This window comes from Gossypium hirsutum, chromosome A08 (genome assembly GCF_007990345.1).
Source record: "Gossypium hirsutum isolate 1008001.06 chromosome A08, Gossypium_hirsutum_v2.1, whole genome shotgun sequence".
Classification (NCBI taxonomy): Eukaryota; Viridiplantae; Streptophyta; class Magnoliopsida; order Malvales; family Malvaceae; genus Gossypium; species Gossypium hirsutum.
Genome location: NC_053431.1, coordinates 4656439 through 4662438, shown reverse-complemented (window position 1 = coordinate 4662438; position 6000 = coordinate 4656439).

The window sequence follows — 6000 nt, the reverse complement described above, 5'->3', positions numbered from 1 at the left end:
TTTTCGTCCCCGAAAATCTTACCAGAAAAGTGGTCTTCACTTTTAATCTCATATTCGGTGCCGAAGAACTTGCACTTAAACTATACCTCCAATACATCTCTTCAATTTCTCATATGATCTAAAAGCTTACAGTCTCAACTCTCAACTGTTCTTAAACTTTCAACCCTTCTCAGTTTCCCATGATATCATGACATAAAACCCGGATCTCAACTTGATTTAATGGAGACCAGAATTCCAAGAAATCCAACAATCAAAGAGACCTGAAATTCCATGGATCTGATGAGTAGGAATTCATTCAATACATATATGATTTATAGATCTCGCCAAACATTTAATAATAGGATACATCACATTTTCCTCTTTCCGCCATAGAAATGATTCTGATATGGCCTCAAGAATAATCCTTCTCATTTCCATCCCAATATCAACACTGACAAGGATAATTTTGATAGATCCCAATGCTCAGCTTTAACCCCTTTAACAACTCCGATTTTATGTAACATCAGATGCTCTAAACTATCACATTACCTCACTGTCTTGAAACACATCACAATTCATACAACAGTACATTACTGAAAGTCAGGAAGTCTTTACTCAATGTAAACTAGTCTAGTTCAGACGCTTCAGTTACCAATATTCTCATCTATCCGAACTCTGTCAACATGTAATAAACTTTTCAGCTTTCACAAGATGGAAACCTTATCATTTGTAGTGACTTAAACTAATATCCAACTCTTTTCTAATAAATATACACTTCTCGTTCAAACTATTTACTCTTTTATCCGTACAAAATGAAATTCTATTATCAGACTTGGGAAAAATAATCCTGACATAATTGTCACATGAAATCTTTCAAATAAATAATTTACCATACCGACTGAAACTCGCGCTTTTATCACCTATGCCTTTACTGATGTCAAATCCTTACACAGAAATTAGAAAAAAATCCCAATACTAAAATCACCACATTACTAAGATCAAATTAGAAGTATAGTCATATTTTACATGATTATCACAAGCTGAAGAACGTACTTCGAACATGAGTCATAATTGACAAATTATGGAGCAAAGATAAGAAGAAAACCGAATAAAGAAATCCAAGATAGAGAAACCCAGAATAAAGAAATCCAGAATAAAGAGATCCAGGATAAAGAAACCCAAGATACGATACTATGCCGGAGAATCGAAAACCAAACTTATAGAGAAAATACAGAATACCCCGATAATTCTTCAAAGAAAGAAAGTCCAGAAGAAAACATCATTTGATCCCACTGAAATCAAATATAACAAGATCAATATATCTTCCCATACATATATATTAGATGAAGCATCAAGTAGAAGAAACAGAATCATAATATCATATGTATTCTCTCATCAATTCTTATCAGACGAAATGAAATAGAATACCCGATGAAATAGAGCAATATAAATTATAAACCAGTCAGACTACCAATGCTTTCATCCAACACCAGAATTAGAAGACATTCCCATATAACAAGAATTTCTTTAGAAGATCAATAGCCATAGAAATATTTCTGAGAACGGGTGAACACATAGAACATCTCAAAAGAGACTACTAAATTTGTCCGGTCATAACTGTCACACTCAGATAATTCACATTTCAAATATCATTTCCCCAACTAGTTCTGCCATCACAAATTTCATATTAAATCATTCACTAAAGAATGTCAGTTCTGAATAAATTTCGATTCACACTTTTCTCGACCTTGCACCTGAGTAATTCGATTTACCAAAGAGAATTCCTTCTCTAACTGGGACAGTGCATAATTCCAATAATCTTTATATCAATCCGATACTTTACTGGCTCTGACTTTACTTATCAGCTCATTTTCAATCTCTGATCATACTTATAATTATTCTATCACTGAACTCTTTGGGTTCTCAACCGGAAACTTATTCAATACAAATCTCATGAAATTCCATTATAAGTACCACTTTGGTAAGGGGGAGGGGTTGTAGGACCTCTGACTCGACTTTCTTATACATACACATATGACACAACTTCCATCATCATAGTAACATCATCAAAATCATGTCATTCATTCATGTTGGCTTACACCAATTTTCCTATTGTCCCATTTAGATAATATACTTATGCATACATTCTATGTTTTCTAGACAGCTTTACTTATCCATTCATTTAATTAAATTAATTCATGCTCATGACATTATATAAGGCCAAACAAACATAGATATTTGCATCACAATCACAACTTTCATTTCGTGCATCATCATGTACATATCATTACAATCATATAATTCAGTCCAACAATTTAACATAGATAAGTTCATTTCATTATAATCCTTTATCTCATAAAAATTATATATTATTAACCTTTATCAACATACGACGTCCAAATCAAGACAAGGACATTTTCACTCGTATCATAATATTATGACCTTTATTCATACCTCTACTACTTTCTATTTATTCCGTTCATCTTATCAAGTAAGCCACATACACTACATCATATGAGCATTAAGCAAATATGAATATTTATCACATATGTATCATAAACCTTTATTCATACTTTTCTGAACCGAGACTTATCATAATCATAATTTTACTCAAATACCTTCACATAACATTGAACATGGTCAGCACAGCTCGGTTGGAGAGTACCCTGTCTAAATAAGACGGTACTCATACGCGTCGGAAGACATCACACTATCACAAATCAGTGGCATGTATAGCTAAACTTTTACACATGCTCGGTTAGTCCGAGAACCGACTAAACCTGCTCTGATACCACTAAATGTAACACCCCGTACCCGATACCATTGCCGGAGTCGAACACGAGGTGTTAACGGACTTAATTCATTAATTAAACGGCTCATACAATTCATTTTAAAATTTCCAGACAAGCTGGCTAACTTCATCACAGTCGCTTTAAAAATCATATCTCGAGTTACTAAACTCGAAATCCAATTCCGTAAATTTTTTCTGAAACTAGACTCATATATCTATCTACTAATTTTTTTCTAGAATTTTTGGTCGGGCCAATTAGTACAGTTTATTAGTTAAAGTCTCCCCTATTTCAGGGTTCGACTACTCTGACCTCTGTGTATTACGAATCAGATATCTCCCTCTACTGAGCTTCAATGACTATACCGTTTGTCTCTAATAAAACTAGACTCAATAAGGAATCTATACATATAAATCATGACTTCTAATTATCTTTGTAAAATTTATGGTGAATTTCCAAAGTCAGAACAGGGGATCCATAAATCGCTCTGGCCCTATTTCACAAAAATTTAAACATCTCATAAAATATAGCTCATATACCTATTTCGCTTCTTCCATATGAAAATAGACTCATCAAGCTTCAATTCCATAACTTATTCATTATTTAATTCCATTTCTACTATTTTTAGTGATTTTTCAAATTTACGTCACTACTGCTGTCTGAATCCATTTTATGGTAAATTTTACCTATTTCATGGTTTCCATGGATTAGCTAGTAATTTAGCATACATAACACCAAATATGATCATGATTAGCCATTCCAATGGCTAATCATTATCAAGCATTTCCATACCACTCAATAACCATATCATAAGACCATATACACAAAATGATTATAATGCTATACATGCCATACTCAAAATATACAAGCCATTATGCCAAGATGGTATACGGATAGTGTGAGCGAGCCTCCGACCGTTCCCGATTTCCGAGCTGGCTTGTCAAAACTACAAGGAATGAAAAGGAGGGAGTAAGCATAAATGCTTAGTAAGTTCACATGCAAATAGCAAGTAACATAACTATATAAGCAAACATAAAACATCATTTACATAATCATCACCGAGACATTCATATCACATTTTCTAAATATCATTCATCATCTTATGATCTTACCGTTGTTGTATCTATTTCCAACCCGAGGGTTAAGAACATACCTGTCTAAAGTGTCCATTTCACAACACTTACCAATACGTCCCTTTCATCTCGAGTATTCCTCCGCTTGAGTGGAATTTTACCCGTTGAACACATCGGAATATAATCCGGATACATGGAAAGTTTGCACATAAGTGCCACATATGTAGCCAAGCTACCATGTAACCCGCCCATAAGCGAACTCGGACTCAACTCAAAGAGCTCGGGCGTTCGCATCCATAGGTGAACTCGGACTCAACTCAACGAGTTCGGATGCCTAGTTACATCTCTCGAACTCGGACTCAACTCAACGAGTTCGGATATTTGCATCCATAAGTGAACTCGGACTCAACTCAACGAGTTCGGATGCTCAACCATTCTAGTGACATGTCACTTGTATCCTAATCTATTCCTAAGGTTCAAACGGGCTTTTTCCCTCGATCTCCTATTTGTCGTCTTCCATGGAATATCGGAACCGATACTTGGTAGCAATTCATATTTATCAAGTAGTAAACATAATTTGCATATTACTCAACATTAACCACAAAGCATAATATTTCACGATTAAAAATCAGCGTATCATATAATTAACATCAATAACTTAAAATTAACAATTATGCTACATTATTTACACATGAACTTACCTCGTATGCGAAAATGGCTATTTTTACCATTTCGTCCACAACTTGGTATTTTCCCCATTTTAGCCCGAATTTCAGTTTTCCTTCCACTATCATTTAAAATATAGTCTAATTAGGACTCACATTATTCAAATTGACCCAAAATCATATTTTGGAAAAATTACAATTTTACCCCTAAACTTTTGCATATTTACACTTTTGCCCCAAATCTCGTAAATTAAACTTCAGCCTATTTTCTTATGTTTTATGACATGCTGATCATTTTTCCCTTCTATGGCAACATCAAATTCTCACTCTAACATGTACTTATGACTATTAGGTATTTTTACCGATTAAGCCCTTTTGCTCGTGTTCACAAAAAACCGAGTAGCACAAGTTGTCTAACATAATTTAAAACCTCATATTCTATCATAAAACACCAAAATACACAAATTTCACCTATGGGTATTTTTCCAAATATGAACCCTAGGTTGAATTATTGCTAACATAAGCTTAATCGAGCTACCGGGACTCCAAAAACGTAAAAATCATTAAAAACGAGGCTAGAACGGACTTACAATCGAGCTTGGAAGCTTGAAAAACCCTAGACATGGTTTCTCCTTGCTATATTCGGCCATGGGGTTGAAGATGAGCAAAATTGGCTTTTAATTTTGTATTTTAATTCATTTTACCCCTAAATGACCAAAATGCCCTTACTACTAAACTTTCCAAAAATTCCTTCCATGTCCTAATTTTGTCCATGAACTTAAAATTGGTAAAATTTCTATTTAAGACCTCCTCATTAATATTTCAAAACAATTTCATACTAGAAACTTCTAGAATGCAAGTTTTGCAAATTATTCGATTTAGTCCCTAATTTCAATTTAAGCACTTTATGCATAAAATTTCTTCACGAAATTTTCACACAATCATGCAATCATATCATAGACCTCAAAATAATCATAAAATAATTATTTCTATCTCGGATTTTGTGGTCACGAAACTACTATTCCGACTAGGCCCAAAATTAGGATATTACAGTGCCGCCTATGGCAGAGGTGTGACTACCCTGCCACTTGACACAAATAGTTGAAAATAGTAAAAAAACAGTTGAAAACAGTAAAAAAATTGAATCTGAAAAAAAATTGAAAAAAAGTAATAAAATACTGGTCTTGCCACTGTCAGAGGCAGCACTGGTCTTGCCTCTGCCAGAGGCGGCACCAGTTGGTATGTTTAAACAAACCATTAATTTTAATAATGCATACTTCATCCGAATGAAGTATGTATTAGCAGATTCACTAATATGATTATATATATAGATATTTACGCATGTATCACATTACAAAAACAAAAATTTAAATACTTATACCTAATAAAACATGTATCTCATTACAATAATAGTTATTTTCCAAATAACATATTGTTTTATAATTTCATTTCTTATTTAATATTTTAATTTAATTTTAATAATGCATACTCTAT